This window comes from Aotus nancymaae, unplaced genomic scaffold, assembly GCF_030222135.1.
Source record: "Aotus nancymaae isolate 86718 unplaced genomic scaffold, 86718_ANA_hifiasm-v0.15.2.pri h1tg000028l, whole genome shotgun sequence".
NCBI classification, from domain to species: domain Eukaryota; kingdom Metazoa; phylum Chordata; class Mammalia; order Primates; family Aotidae; genus Aotus; species Aotus nancymaae.
This window is the reverse complement of record NW_026988441.1, coordinates 25,122,724-25,139,820: the sequence shown is the minus strand read 5'-3', so window position 1 is coordinate 25,139,820 and position 17,097 is coordinate 25,122,724. Positions and strand designations below refer to the sequence as shown.

General features: G+C 41.3%; 1 protein-coding gene across 3 annotated transcripts in view; it reads left to right on the top strand.

Annotated features, from left to right (window-relative positions):
• Positions 1–13,428, top strand: part of LOC135276766 (mitochondrial mRNA pseudouridine synthase RPUSD3) — a 132,667-nt gene extending 119,239 nt beyond the window's left edge. For all 3 annotated transcript variants that reach the window (XR_010344317.1, XR_010344315.1, XR_010344313.1), the window contains one exon: positions 12,279–13,428. The gene's annotated coding sequence lies outside the window, so the exon portion shown is untranslated. The remainder of the gene's footprint in view (positions 1–12,278) is intronic.
• Positions 13,429–17,097: the final 3,669 nt, after the last annotated feature.

Genomic DNA, 17,097 nt, shown 5'->3' with positions numbered 1-17,097 from the left:
GATTCTATAGTGAAAAAAGAGCTCTTTTGCTAAGTAAATTATTATCAATTACACTAGAAAAAATTTCATGAGGTGCTGATGCACACAGAAGAACACATCACTGCTGAGATATTGCTCCTCAAGAATCATTAAAGATTGAATTTAACCATAAAGAAAAATCAGGTGCAGTGGTTCACGTCTATAATCTTAGCACTTTAGGAGGCCGAGGAGGGTGGATTGCCTCCGTTCAGGAGTTCAAGACCAGCCTAAGGAACATGGTAAAACCCCAACTCTACTTAAAAAAAAAAAAAAAAAAAAAAAAAAAGCCAGGCATGGTGGCCATGCACCTGTAATCCCAGCTATTCCGGAGGCTGAGACAGGAGAATCACTGGAACCCAAGAAGTAGAGGTTGCAGTGAGCTGAGATTGCACCATTGCACTCCAGTCTGGGCAAGTGACTGAGACTCCATCAAGAAAGGAAAGAAAGGAAGAAAGGGTGGGAGGGAGGGAGGGAGGGAGGGAGAGAGAAAGAAAAGAAAAATCAGTTTTATGCAAAGGTCAAGATATTTCCCATGTTCAACAATTTTTTTTTTGAAATGAAGTTTCCCTCTGTCACCCAGGCTGGAGAGCATTATGCAATCTCCACCTCTTAGGTTTAAGCAATTCTCCTGCCTCAGCCTCCTGAGAAGCTGAGATTACAGGCACACACCACCATGCCTGACTACTTTTTGTATTTTTAGTAGGGATGGGGTTTCACCATGTTGGTCAGACTGGTCTCAAACTCTGGATCTCATGATCTGCCTGCCTCAGCCTCCAAAGTGCTGGGATTACAGATGTGATCCACCGTGCCTGGCCTGTAATTTTTAATAATGATTTTAAGTAGACTTAAGTAGCACCCTAGAGAGCAGGAATCTCTCAATAATATTTTTCAGAACTTCCTGGGTACTAAATGCCATCCCATTTAAATAAGCACTTTCATAATCCTGTTCTGCACAGCGCTAATAGAGAACACAGATGAAACCTCAACATTCTATGTTCTTCGTCTTTACTAAGAACCTCAGCTTTCTCACAATAGGAATCTTGAGTATCCACATCTTCTCATTTTCAACAGCCACAAAGGAACACTTTTTTTTTTTTTGAGACAGAGTCTCGCTCTGTCACCAGGCGCCAGGCTGGAGTGCAGTGGCGCGATCTTGGCTCACTGCAACCTCCACCTCCCGGGTTCAAGCAATTCTCCTGCCTCAGCCTCCCGGGTAGCTGGGACTACAGGCGCACGACACCACATCCAGCTAATTTTTTTTGTATTTTTAGTGGAGACAGGGTTTCACCATATTGGCCAGGATGGTCTCAATCTCTTGACCTCATGATCCGCCCGCCTCTGCCTCCCAAAGTGCTGGGATTACAGGCTTGAGCCACCACACCCGGCCAAAAGGAATACTTTTAATATGGAAGATCATAAATTTATGGTAGGAATTCTGCATTGCATATAAGAAGCCATGATGTAGAGAAGGCTCTCATACATAGGAAAAAAATATTTTTTAGAGATCAACTATCACAACAATTTTTTAAAGTATTTGAAATAAACTCCTTGAAGGAGAAACACAAGTAGAGAAGTAAAGGTTTATGAGTACTAAATGCTTGGCACTCCAGGAGGCAGAGTGGACACAGCTCTTGATCTGAGACATGTTTACCTGAAAAGAAGTCATTTTTCCTCTTTCTCCTCCTCCTCTGGAAAACCTTTTCAGAGAAAATTCTCTGAACAAGTGACACCGGTATCTTGAGAAAATTCCCTTAAAGGCATCAGCACCACCTGCTTACCTGCTAGTCTCACACCCACAGACAGATGGACCAAGACCAAAAGGTCCACCCATTTCTCTCCTTTAAAACAGAAGAGAATCAGGAACAATGAGCTGCTCCATGGAAATAAAAATATACGTTCCTCTTTTCCTGTCCACAGGTGCCCTCGCCTGCCACACACACACACAGCAATTTCTGCCCCAGTAATGGAAATATGGGCCACACTGCCCTGTCCCTACCAAAGTCAAACAGAACAGGCCCTGTGACCACCTTTTACTGCAAATGTGACACTTAACTCTCAGGAATGTATCTTGAAGCCCTCATACTTGATTCTGGCCTCACCTTAGAGTCACATCAGGCACTTCATTAAAACAACATGAATGCTTCCACCCAGAACAATAAACAAAACAGGTGGAAAGCACACAAAGAGATTTCTGCAAATTGACCATGTAATCTGAATGAGAAGAGTGGGCTGATAAGCACTGACTCTCAAGCTTTAATGAGCTTAAAACTTACCGGGTAATGTTGGTCCCACTCTGTGTAATGTGAATCTGCAGGTTTGGAAAAAGTTCATGAATGGGTGTTTCAAACAAGTCCCCTGCCATGCTGATGTTGCTCCCCCTGGGTTCATTATCAGCATTAGTTAGAGAAAGCAGGCACAGCACAGATTCCTTACACTCAGCACTCCTGTCACACCACAAATACTTCTGATACAAATGAAGACAACCAATCTCCATCCTGAAGTTTCATATTCCTTGCTGGCTCTTTAAAGTTTACAGAGGTAACAGCAGCAATTTCTGAATAAGGCTGTATTTGAAAAACGACATGTACACATGTAATAATGCAATGTTTATTAAGCAGGTACTATCTACTCAAGAGTATGTTACAAAGCACTGTGCTGGGAATAACACATTATGTGATTTCATCGTCATAACACCCTGGAAGTTGATACTAAGTGTTCAATAATTCCCAGGATTTAAATAAAGGGTTCAGTATTATTCCTTCACCTGTTTCTCTGTCATTTTTAAAAATAAAATGTACAGAATAAAAGCTAAAAATAAACAGATACGAGGGACATAGAACTTAATGTAGTTAGAGAAATTTACTATGTTTATATTTACTTTTTTGTTACTTGTGGAGGAACTACTGGATCTGCAGACATAAAAAATAAGTTGCTAAATGAAATGTTTCTGTAAGCACTGGTTTTAATACAAAATTAAAAAGTGAAGATTCTGGCCAGTCATGGTGGCTCACGCCTGTAATCCCAGCACTTTGGAAGGACGAGAAGGGCAGATCATCTGTGGTCAGGAGTTCTAGATCGGCCTGGCCAGTATGGTGAAACCCTGTCTCTACTAAAAATACAAAAATTAGATGGGCATGGTGGCAGGTGCCTTTAATCCCAGACACTCAGGAGGCTGAGGCAGGAGAATTGCTTAAACCCAGGAGGCAGATGTTGCAGTGAGCCGAGATTGCACCACTGCACTTCAGCCTGGGAAACCAGAGTGAAACTCTGCCTCAAAAAAAAAAAAAAAATTAAGATCCTAAAATACAAAGATTATTTTTCTCATTTACCTGCTTCTGGGTTTGTAAAAATTGTGAACACTGAGTCTAGAAAGGCAGAAGAATTCACTAGCCAAAATTCTAATCTCTTTAAATCAGTTTTGTGAGGCAAGACTCCAGGATGGAGCCAGACATAAATAAAGCCTTCAAAAAGGTGAATCTGGCCATGTGTGGTGGCTTATGTCTGTAATCCCAGCACTTTGGGAGGCTGAGGTGTGTGGGTTACCTGAGGTCAAGAGTTCAAGACCAGCCTGACCAACATGGTGAAACCCCATCTCTACTAAAAATATAAAAATTAGACGGGCATGGTGGCAGGCACCTGTAATCTCAGCTACTTGGGATGCTGAGGCAGGAATATTGCTTGAACCTGGGAGACAGAGGTTGCAGTGAGCCAAGAATGTGCCACTGCACTCCAGCCTGGGGAACAAGAAAAAGACTGTCTCATAAAATAAAATAAAATAAAATAAAATAAAATAAAATAAAAAAGGGGGCCGGTGAATCTGAATAGACCTGGGTTAGGTAGTGGACCCTATGTAGAATTCTGTTCTCTATGGCACTGGGGTATTTCCAGTTCTGTTTTCCTAAGCTTACCAAAAAGAAACTAAAATCCCAGAGTTTATGTAACTTTGACCTATTTTTGCCACTGCCCTGTCAATTTTATAACATATAATAATAAGCAATTTAAACAAATCTCTTAAAGTTTTCCAAGATAATATTATTAGATGATACATATGTATTCTTAGCAAGGTAAAAGAAACAAATAATAATTCTCCTGTTCAAAAATATTTCTTCAGGTAATGACATGAGAAGTCACAAAAATTTTTTTTAAAAAGTGGCCCAAATAAAGCTGGAGTATTTTTGCACACATCTATTCATTGTATCCATCATATGATGCTTAATTCAACCATGTATCCAGTTACTACTATAGATTAAAAGCTTCTGGATGGTAGGGATCATGGCTGCTACATCTATTCTTTGAATAACCATAAAAAATTGAAGCAATTAGTTTATCTGTTTGAGTCACCAGACCTCTTCTTCATCTTTCACTCAAGAACCGGGAAACTGGAGAAACTCTTATCTTGGTACCAACCAAAGTTTTGTATAAGGGGAGAAAAAAAAAACCACAGGATTACTTTTTTCTCTTATACCAAGACTTAAGCAGAATTAATCACTTTTATTAGCCTGACATAGCCCTGGGCTTGGACATACTCCAATGCCTCAAAAATGCCTAGGTGATTGTGAGAGGGTTCTTAGTAACCTGGGGCTGATGGCCCAATCATAAGCCAGGTTGAAGAGACTCAGGCTGACTCTAAATAGAAAATGGAACTGCCCTGGTGAAGCTCCAGAACCTGGTTCACCTATCCTGATTCATTAGCTTTTGGGTAAGAGGAAGGACAAAAATACTCTATTCCAGCATTGTGGTCATGGCTCTTGATACTTTGTGGCCTTTATTTCTCACTCTTAGATGCTTGTTTAAAGATTCTGGCATCAGACAGTTTACACCTGGAGCCTCTCACGTAACTACAGTAGTCACTGAACAAGATCTAAAGAGCTTAAAAAGCCACACTCCCAACTCCAGGATTCAGATGTTATTGTTGACATCTCACAATGCAGAAAATGCCTCCTGGTGGTTTTCTGTATATTCTCAATCCAAAGTCTGGCCTTGTCTTGTGAATCCCAGGCAGAGGTCAGACCTTTTGTGCAAATTCTATGTGGGATCAATCTGGTTTGCATTTTTGGGTGTTACAGCAAACAGAGCACAATTAAAGGAGAAATCTCCTCATAGAGGCTGCTCTAGCACACTCTAAGTAATATGTTTACCTAAAAGGAAAAAGCTGAGGCAACATAAATATAAGTAGAGAGTTAATTTGGGCAAGCTTGAGGATTGTAACCTTGGAGCAACTATACATCCTCCAAAAACTAAACAACAGGGGCCGGGCGCGGTGGCTCATGCCTGTAATCCCAGCACTTTGGGAGGCCGAGGCAGGTGGATCACGAGGTCAAGAGATCGAGACCATCCTGGTCAACATGGTGAAACCCCGTCTCTACTAAAAATACAAAAAATTAGCTGGGCATGGTGGCGTGTGCCTGTAATCCCAGCTACTCAGGAGGCTGAGGCAGGAGAATTGCCTGAACCCAGGAGGCGGAGGTTGCAGTGAGCCGAGATCGCACCATTTGCACTCCAGCCTGGGTAACAAGAGTGAAACTCCGTCTCAAAAAAAAAAAAAAAAACTAAACAACAACAGCAACAAAATAGAATCCCTGAATAGTCCTATAACAAGCTCTAAAAATTGAATTAGTAATAAATAGCCTAACAACCAAAAAAAGTACAGGACCAGACAAATTTACAGCTGAATTCTACCTGATGTACAAAGACCTGGTACCACTTCTACCAAAATTATTTCAAAATACTGAGTAAAAGGGACTTTTTCAATTCATTATATAAGAATAGCATCATTCTGATACCAAAACCTGGCAGAGAGAAAAATATAGAAAACTTCAGGCCAATATCCTTGATGAACACTGAAGAAAATATTCTCAACAAAATACTGGCAAACCAGATCCACAAGAATATCAAAAAGCTCATCCAGTGTGATCAAGTAGACTGTATCTCTGAGATGCAAGGTTGTTTCAACATATAAAAATTAATAAATGTAATTCATCACATAAACAGAACTAAAGAGTAAACCACAAGATTATCTCAATAGATGCTAAAAAAGCTTTCAATAAAATTTAACATCCTTCATGTTTAAAACCCTCAACAAACTAGGCATTGAGGGTACATACTTCAAAATAATGAGTCATCTGTGACAAACTTACAACCAAAATATTGAATGGACACAAGCTGGAAGCATTTTCTCCTTGAAAACTGGCACAAGACAAGGATGTCTTCTCTCAAAACTCCTATTCAGCATACAACTGGAAGTCCTGGCCAGAGCAATCAGGGAAAAGATGAAAATAAAAGGCATCCACCAGGAAGAGAGGAAGTCAAACTATCCCTTTGTGCAGATGAAAAGATTCTGTATCTTCAAAACCCTACAGTCTCAGCAGAAAAGCTCTTTAAACTGATAAGCAACTTCAGCAAAGTTTCAGGATGCCAAATAAGTAGCATCCCTGAGGCAGAGGTTGCAGTGAGCCGAGATTGCCACTGCACTCCAGTCCAGGCAACAGAGATTCTATCTCAAAAAAAATAATTAATAAATAAGTAGCATCCCTATTCATCAACAACATCCAAGCCAAAAGCCAAATCAAAAACATAATCCCATTCAAAATTACCACAAAAAGAATAGAATATGAATACAGCTAACCACGGAGGTGAAAGATCTCTATGACAAGAATGACAAAGCACTGCTTAAAGAAGTCAGAGATGATACAAGCAAATGAAAAAAATATATATTTTATGCTTAAGGATAGAAAACATCAGTATTATTAAAATGGCCAAACTGCCCAAAGACATTTACCAATTTAATGCTATTTCTGAAACTACCAAAAACAGTGTTAACAAAACTAAAAAATAACTATTTTAAAATTTATATGGAACCAAAATGAGCCTGAATAGCCAAGGCAATTTTAAGCAAAAAGAACAAAGCTGGAGGCATTACATTACCCCACTTCAAACTACACTAACTACAGGGCTATGGTAACCAAAGTAGCACAGTACTGGTACAATAACAGACCCATAGACAAATAGTCTATGAGCAGAGAATAGAGAGCCCAGAAATAATGCCACACACCTCCAACCATCTGATCATTGACAAATCTGACAAGAGAAATGTGAGAAGAATTCCCTATTTAATAAATGTGCTGGAATAGCTAGGTAGCACTATGTAGAAGATTGAAATTGTTTCCTCCCTGACAATATATATATAAATTAAATGAAGATTAAGACTTAAAAGTAAAACTTAACATTATTTTTAAAATCTGGAAGATAAATAACCAAGAAAATATCATTCTAAGCATAGGAAGTAGCAAAGATTTTCTGAAGAAGATAACAAAAGGAATTGCAACAAAAGCAAAACTTGACAAATGGGACCTAATTAAACTAAAAAGCTTCTTCACAGCAAAGGAAACTATCAATGGAGTAAACAGATCACATACCAAATAAACAAAAATATTTGCAATCTATGTTCCTGACAAAGGTTTAACATTCAGAATTCATAAAGAAGTTAAGCAAGTCTGCAAAACAAAACAAAAAAACTTCATTAAAAAGCATAAAACATGAACAGATGCTTTTCAAAAAAAAGACAAACGTGGCTAACAAGCATGTGCAAAACATGCTTACCACTAATTCCCAGAGAAATGAAAAAGAAAAAAAAAAAACCGCAGTGAGATACCATCTCACACCAGTCAGCATGGCTGTTGTTAGAAAGTCAATAACAGGCTGGCACAGTAATCCCAGCACTTAGGGAGGCCAAGGCAGGCAGATCACTCGAGGTCACGAGTTTGAGAGCAGCCTGGCCAAAATAGAGAAACCCCATCTTTACTAAAAATACAAAAATTGGCTGGGCGCAGTGGCTCACGCCTGCATCCTAGTACTTTGGGAGGCCAAGATGGGTGGATCACAAGGTCAGGAGTTTTAAATCAGCCTGGCCAATATGGTGAAACCCCATCTCTACTAAAAGTACAAAAATTAACTGGGCATGGTGGCTGGCATCTATAGTCCCAGCTACTAGGAAGGCTGAGGCAGGAGAATCACTTGAACCCAGGTGGTGGTGAAGGCTGCAGTGAGCCAAGATTGTGCCACTGCACTTGTCTGGGTGACAGAGCAAGACTCCATCTCAAAAAAGAAAAAGAAAAAGAAAAAAAAATTAGTCAGGCTTGGTGGGGCACATCTGTAGTTTTAGATACTCAGGAAACTAAGGTAATGAGAATCTGTTGAACCCAGGAAATGGAGGTTACAATAAGCTGAGATCACACCACTGTACTCCATCCTAGGTGACAGAGTGAGACTCTGTCTCAAATACAAATGTCAATAACAGATGCTGGCAAGGTTGCCGAGAAAATGGAATGTTTGTACACTGATGATGGAAGCCTAAATTGGTTCAACCGCTGTGAAAAGCAGTGCAGTGATTCCTCACAGAAGTGAAACAGAATTACTATTTGACAAAGAAACCTTCAAATTGGGTACATACCCAAAGAAATATAAATTATTCTACCATAAAGACACATGCACATACATGTTTATTACAGCACTGCTTGCAACAACAAAGACATGGACGGGGTGCAGTGGCTCGTGCCTGTAATCCCAGCACTTTGGGAGGTCGAGGCAAGCAGATCACCTGACGTCAGGAGTTTGAGACCAGCCTGGATCAGCAAGGCTGATCTCAAAAAAAAAAAACCTATCTCTATGAAAAATACAAAAATTAGCCGGGTGTGGTGGCATGCGCCTGTAGTCCCAGCTACTTGGGAGGCTGAGGTGAGAGAATCACTTGAACCTGGGAGGTGGAGGTTTCAGTGAGCTGAGACCATGCTAATGAACTCCAGCCTGGGTGACAGATGAGACTCCGTCTCAAAACAAAACAAAACAAACCTTGGGATTCCCATAACCTTCCTCCAGTTTAATAATTTGATCAAGCTGCTCACAGAACTCAGCAAAACAATGTAGTTATATTTACTGGTTTGTTATTAAAAAAAAATACAACCCAGGAAAAGTCAAATGGAAGAAATGTATATGACAAAGAAAAGAGGTGGGGAACAATCAAGCACACACATTATTATCTGGGTAAATAGCTGGGATTAGTAAAATTTTTCATCTTTTGTGTTCTCCAGAAACCTTTATGGAAAAAAACACCCTTCCCATTATGACTTAGATAGTGCTCCCTTTTCTTATTTATCGCATAGCCAGACACAGACTCTGTCAGATGCATACTGAACCACAGCAACTCCGTTTTGAATAGGGGCTGAGTAAAAATAAGGCTGAGACCCACTGGGCTGCATTCTCAGATGGTTAGCATTTTAACTCATAAGATGAGATAGGAGGTCAGCACAAGATACAAGACACAAAGACCTGGCTGATAACACAGGTTGCAATATAGAAGCGGGATAAAACCCACCAAAATTAACATGGTATGAGAATTGTCCTCTCTGCTACATTCCCACAAGTTCTATGAGAGTTTACAAATGCCATGGCAACATCAGCAAGTTACCCTATAATAGTTTAAAAAGGAGAGGCATAAATATTCCACCCCTTGTTTAGCATATAATCAAGAAATAACCATAAAAATGTGCAACCAGCAGCCCTCAGGACTGCTCTGCCAATGGAGTGAGCCATTCTTTTATTACCACAAGTTAAAACTCCTGATCAGAGGATATTAACCACAGGTTAAAACTCCTCTAATTCAGAGGCTGAATTAACAATGATAGGGCACAACTGGGGACAAGTTTAAGTCTTGCCAGTTTGATATCGGTTGCTACAAAGAGTGGCTAATGTCTATGTTTGTCACACATGTTTTGCTCTGGCCAGAAGAGAAAAAGATAATTTTCCTCTGTGTTGTGGCTTGGCCCCCAGGGCTGTGGTGCACCCAGTCATGTCACTAGGGCCACTCAGGGAAAGGGAACCCAGAAGCCTGGCATGCTGGAAAAAGGGTACAAATTTCTTACCAGACTTCTGGCTTCTATGCAAACTGATTGAATGAATGGTTAAAAACAAAAACACTGTTTATCTCCTATGTAAAGTTCTAATTAAAATGAAAATGCATTTGTGAGGCTAGTCTTAAACTGTAACAAATCTGTTGTACTTTGTGCCGTAAATTTGTCTTTCTGTATTGTTCTGTCATTAAGAGGAGTACCTTAGGATAAAATGCAGGCTTAGAACCCCTTGAGGCTGCTGTTCAAGATGGCCCAGTAAAGTGGTCAGTCATGTCCTTGGAAGCTTGACCTTGTGACCACATGTACTTTCTTTTGGTTTTCACTATCACAGTGGTGGCCCAGGTTCAGAGTTCAATTCCCAGCATAGGGAATGAGTACTTTCTTGTTTGATGTTTGAGTGAGGGTGACCTTTACCATTTGTTGATTCTCTTTGCCTCCAGGAACTATCTTGAATTTTTCTTTTTCAGAACACCTGTGAAGTTATTTTCGGTAAAGTTAAAAAGCCAGAGATATTGGCTGTTTGACCTGACTAAAGCCTAGTAATAAGAAATTTAAAAGAAGGTTTTAAAATAGCACTATGGTTAAAAGTCAGCTTAATTGAAAGCAGATATTCAAGCTCTTAACTGCCTGGGGACTCCTTGAAAAAAAAAAACAGAAGAGGCACCATAGACCCTGCTTTGGGAAGCACCCATTTTTCCTCATGAAAGCCCAGGAATTGAAAGTGGGCAGATCCTTCTCAAAATCTAAAGTTCTGTTCTGTTCCCATTGCATTATCTGATGTGTTTTACTTTCAGGGGTATCAGAAATTACTTCACATTTTATTTTTTGGGGGGACAGAGTCTCTCTCCAAAGCCCAGGCTGGAGTGCAATGGCGTGATCTCGACTCACTGCAACCTCTGCCTCCCAGGTTCAAATGATTCTCCTGCCTCAGCCTCCTGAGTAGCTGGATTACAGGCATGTGTCACCAGGCTGGGTGCAGTGACTCACGCCTGTAAACTCAGCACTTTGGGAGGCTGAGGCGGGCAGATCAAAAGGTCAGGAGTTCGAGACCAGCCTGGCTGACATAGTGGAACTATGTCTCTACTAAAAATTCAAAAACCACACCATTTTGGCCAACATAGCGAAACCCCATCTTTACTAAAAATACAAAAATTAGCTGGGCATGGTGGCGCATGCCTGTAATCCCAGCTACTTGCCAGTCTGAGGCAGGAGAATCGCTTGAACCAGGGATTCGGAGGTTGCAGTGAGCCTAGATCATGCCTCTGCACTCCAGTCTGGTGACAGAGTAAGGCTTTGTCTCAAAAAAAAAAAAAAAAAAAAAAAAAAAAAAAATTCCAAAGGAAAACCTGATGACAAGATCTCTGTACCTAGAGAAGACACCAAGAGAAGAGGCGCAGAGAGTTTTTACAATACAATGTCAGGGGAATATTCCTTTTTTTCTTCTCATGGGAAATATTTACAAAGAGAAACTCTCCCCCTCCTCCCCCCCGCCAGTCGCACAGGCTGGGTGCAGTGCTGTGATCTCGGCTCACTACAACCTCTCTGCCTTCCAGGTTCAAGAGCTTCTCCTGCCTCAGCCTCAGGAGTAGCGGGGACTACAAGCACAAGCCACCACACCTGACTAATTTTTTGTATTTTTAGTAGAGATGGGATTTCACCGAGTTAGCAAGGATGGTCGTGATCTTCTGACCTGGTGATCTGCCCGCCTCGGCCTCCCAAAGTGCTGGGATTACAAGCTCGAGCCACTGTATCCGGCAGCAAATTTTTTTAAAACCATCATTTCATGCTTTCTCAAAAAATAATTAAAATACAGTATATAAAAGTACACTAAAAGACAAGTAGGTGACAAAGTTAATTAGGGAGGGAAAAGCTGGCATTTGGGAATGCCAGAGGAACTGGAAATTTAGGATGTTACCTCAAGCCAGAATGAGACTGGAGAAACGGGTAATGGGGGTAAGACTTAACACACTGCTTGGGACACAGGTGAAAAATGGAGTAGAAAATTAGTTCCCTGTGGAGCGTGAAAACAATTAAGCGGAAGGTAAGTCTGAGGTGTCTCTAGTCCCTGGATTCCTACTTTTAAAATAACTGAAGTGCATTTTTTTAGTAAATTACTACATTAAAAAGAAACAAAAATTCAGCCTTAACCAACTACGAACTGCCAATTAACCATGAAATTTTCCCCTTTATTACACAAATGAAGAAACTACATAACTAACCAATTACTGAATTTGGTTTTCTTCATCATGCAGTTTATAACAGTCTTTCCTTCAATCCCTGCCCATGAACCACAAATTACAAACCACAGCTGGGTGCTTGACAATTTTTGAATCACTCTGATTAAATTATTTTTAGGGTGACTCCCATACATTTTTAACAGAAGAAAAGAGGAGCTGGGAACCCCACGGACCAAAGCTCTTCACACTCGGAACCCGCACCTGGAGTTCTCCCCCGACGACCCTCTCGTGGTCCCTGCACAAACGGGGAGAGACGCGACGCTGCGGCTGCAGAGCCGCCCAGGGAGAGCTCCAAGCCAGGGCAGTCACTGCACAGGGAAGAGGCAGGACGGTCGGGGCCGGCGGTCAGAGCAGCCGCCATCTTATGGCTGAAGGGACTGAGGCCGAGCTGGGCAAGAACTCCAGGAGCGGCCTGTGGAGCTGACTGCGGGGAGGCCTGAGTCCCGCCACAGCCACTTCCCACCGGTTCCAACCAGCCCCTTTCCCTCTCTCTGGAGTTTCGACCTGGCACTCTCACCATTTCTAGGCTTCCAGGGGGTCCCAGCTCCCAATACCTGCAGGTCACAGGGCCACAGAGACTAGACCTCTAGGAGCAGTTGACACAGAGGAGTGAAGACGAGACCCGGAGCTCTGGCAGCGAGAGATAAAGGCCCCGCCACATCCCGGAAGCCTTCCTGCCTGCTCCAGCTGCGTGCCTGATTGGTCGGTTCCCAGCTCAGCGTCGCTGATTGGATAACGTTTAAAACCCCACCCTCTCAGGCCCTGAGTGACAGAAGATTCAATCAGATGCTGGGATGAGTAAAGAAAAAGTGACAGCCTAGGCTGCAGCCTTTTCAGGCAGGGCTTCCTTCCAAAGGTGAGCGGCCCACCACAGAGGATATTAGCCTTTAAACTTGTGTGTAAAGTTATATGCATTTATAAATAATATTTTATATGGCTATTTACAAATGAAAAGAATATAATAACAACTATTTTAAAATTTCAGATTTTATGACCTTCCTAGCTTCTGTTTTTTGAGCAGGAAGGCTGAGATTTTAGAAGAGAGGCAATCCTCTGAAATAAAATGTGAGCCACATGTGAATTTTAAACTTTCTAATATCCGAAGTTTAAAAAGGAACAAGGCTGGGCGCGGTGGCTCACGCCTATAATCCCAGCACTTTGGGAGGCCGAGGCGGGTGGATCACGAGGTCAAGAGATCGAGACCATACTGGTCAACATGGTGAAACCCCGTCTCTACTAAAAATACAAAAAAAAAAAAAAAAATTAGCTGGGCGTGGTAGCACATGCCTGTAGTCCCAGCTACTCAGGAGGCTGAGGCAGGAGAATTGCTTGAACCCAGGAGGCGGAGGTTATGGTGAGCCGAGATCGCGCCATTGCACTCCAGCCTGGGTAATAAGAGTGAAACTCTGTCTCAATAAATAAATAAATAAATAAAAATAAAAAGGAACAAAGAACAGGTTGAATTGATTGTAACAATTTAGTTAACCCAGTATGTCCATAATATTATCATTTTAATGTGTGAGAAATGTGTAATTATTAATAAAGCATATAAATATTTGGAACTAAATCTTTTAAACTAACTGTATTTTACTTTTCTAGCACATGGCAGTTCAGACCAGCCCCATTCCAGGCACCCAGGAGCCACACATGGCCAATGGCTGCCACATTGAAGTACAGCTCTGATGTCAGGGGGGCAAAGGGCCCCAGCAAACCTTTTCTGCCAGAGGTGAAGGAAGAGCCTCTCCCTACCAACATCTCTCTTCAGTTCTGAGGGTGGAACACATAGTGACCACAGAAAGAGCAGAGGGGCAGCAAGAATAAAATAACCACAAGAAGACCATTGCTGGCCACCTGTTGCTCACCTTTCTTCCATAGATCAGACAGAGAACAAAAGATGATGGTGCCACAGGAGAATAAAACTCTGTGTCTTCAGTTCTGTCCAGACTTTTGACCTCCAATGTTTAGATATGGAGAAAATAGATTAAAGGCAAACTTATTTCACTATTTGGCCTTGGCCCTAATGGTCAGGCTGTGGTTATCTGTTCTTGCCTGTGGTGTGGGGGACTGTGTGAATATAAGCACCAATCACATGCATACATGGCTACCTATATTTCTGCATTACTCAACATTCTCTTACAAGACATCCAACTTTAATTCAGGGGAAAAAATCAGTACCTACAGGGTGCCCACTGTTAGAAGGTAACTAGTAATCAACTTGTCATTGAATCCTGGCATTTTTTCTGCACTGGGTGCATGTATTAGTCAGGTATTGAAGTATAAGAAATAATACAAACTTATTAGTTCGTAATTGAGATGGTCAGCCATTCAGGCTTGGCTGAGTGGGGCCATTCTTCTGGTCTCAGCTGAGCTCCTTGAGACATGTATTATCAGCTGCTTATTGACTATCCAGCTGTGCTTCTGGGGGTAATCTTCCGCTTCTGGGACTGTCACCAGGGCACCTTGCTTCTACTCCCCATGGTATCTTATTTTCCAGCTGGATAACATGGAGATGGCAGCATTCTGAAAGAAAAACAGAAGTATTCAAGACCATTTGAGCCTGGGCCCCAAATTAGCTCACTGTCATGTTCATAGTTTTCTACTGTCCTGAACAAATATGGCCAGTGAGATCTAGGGTTTGGAAAACAGATTCTGGATTTTGATAGAAACAGCTGTAAGCACCTGGCAATGGGCATGGATACAGGAGGGATAAAAAATTGTCACCATTTTGCAATCAGTATCATTCTACCTTAGAACTCTTCTACATCAGGAAACTTGTGCAAAGACCCACAGATACTAAGTGGCTGGGCTGAGACTCAGGATTAACTCTGTCTGACTCCAAAGCCCATGTACTCCATAGATCACACTACTAAAATAGCTGCCCTGCCCTAGACCCTTGAAATCCTGGAGAGTGACATTTCTACAGAAGAAGCCAGATTACTTTCAGATTTGTGTTCATGTAGTACTGTTTATCATTGAAAAGAATCATCTCAAGAAATTGCAGAAGCACAAGCTGGCTCACATCTGTATTTAGAGCACTTTGGTAGGCTGAGATGGGAGAATTAGGTGAGCTCAGGAGTTCCAGTGTAGCCTAGGCAACATAATCAGATGCTGTTTTCTTGAAAAATAAAAATAAAAATAAAGGCCAGGCACGGTGGCTCACGCCTGTAATCCCAGCACTTTGGGAGGCTGAGGTGGGCAGATGACAAGGTCAAGAGATCAAGACCATCCTGGCCAACATAGTGAAAGCCCATCTCTATAAAAATAAATAAATAAATTAATTAATTAAATTAAATTAAATTAAATTAAATAGCCAGCCATGGTGGTGCATGTCTGTAGTCCAAGCTACTTAGGTGGCGGAGGCAGGAGGATTGCTTGAACATGGAAGGTCAAGGCTGCAGTAAGCTATAATTGGTTGCAATCAAGACTGGGTGATAGAGTGAGGCTCTGTCTCCAAAAGAAGAAAAAAAGAAAATGAAATTAGAGACGCATTTTAAAAAGACATAGAATAATTTAAGAAAATAGCTGAGGGATGAATTTAGGAAATCGAGGCCCAACAATATATTATTTTTCATCATAAAAAAAAATAAAAACTTTTTTTATCTGTTATTTACTTTTTATTTTATTTATTTTTTTATTTTTTATTGCATTTTAGATTTTGGGGTACATGTGAAGATCATGATTGTTGCATAGGTGCATACGTGGCAGTGTGATTTGCTGCCTTCCTCCCCTAAAAAATAAAAACTTTTAAAAGAAAAAGTCTTTTCTTTTCTTTTTTTTTTTTCCGATACAGAGTCTTGCTCTGTCACCCTGACTGGAGTGCTGTGGCCTGATATCAGCTCACTGCAACCTCTGCCTCCCAGGTCCAGTAATTCTCCTGCCTCAGCCTCCAGAGTAGCTGGAATTACAGGCATGTGCCACTATGCCCAGCTAATTCTTTTGTATTTTTGGTAGAAATGGGGTTTCACCACATTGGCCAGGCTGGTCTCAAAGTCCTGACCTCATGATCCACTCACCTAAGCCTCCCAGAGTGCTCAGCCACCGCACTTGGCCTAAGGAAAAAAAAAAACAACTTTAGAGAAATTATATTTAATAGAGTTTATTTGAGCATAAAATACTTTGCAAATTGGGCAGCCTGTGAATCCAAAGCAAGGTAAGAGAGACTCCAGAACAGTCACATGATGAAAACAGATTTATTCACATAAAAAGCAAAAACACATACAGAAAATGGATGTAAGGTACAGAAACAGCAAGATTAACTACGGCTTGGGATTTACCATATTTGAACATGGTTTGAATACTTGATGTTATTTTATTGGCAAAAACACAGTGGTTGGTACAATAAGTTACCGTCTATTTATATATCCAGTTAGGTTTCGGTTTACTATGTCCAAAAAAAAAAAAAACCCATTGACCAAAATTGAACAGGAAAGGGGCAGCTTTAGGCTGTAATTAAACAATTTTTTTTTTTTGAGATGGAGTTTCACTCTTGTTGACCATGCTGGAGTGCAATGGCGCGATCTCGGCTCACCGCAACCTCCGCCTCCTGGGTTCAAGCAATTCTCCTGCCTCAGCCTCCAGAGCAGCTGGGATTACAGGATGTGCCACTATACCCTGCTAATTTTGTATTTTTAGTAGAGATGGGGTTTCTCCATGTTGGTCAGGCTGGTCTCGAACTTCCAACCTCAGGCGATCCACCTGCTTCGGCCTCCCAAAGTGCTGGGGTGACAGGTATAAGCCACTGCACCTGGGCCACAAGGTCCATTCTTTTGCCAATGAGAAATTAGCCACAAAAAATGTCAAATACATGACATTTCATATTGATAAGGGCAAAAATTACTCAAGAGTCCCAGGTAATGGTGACCATAGCAAACAAAGTTATGCAGAGATGAAGGATTCTAGGATATGCTCAATTGCTATGCCCTGCCTCCCAAAGTGCT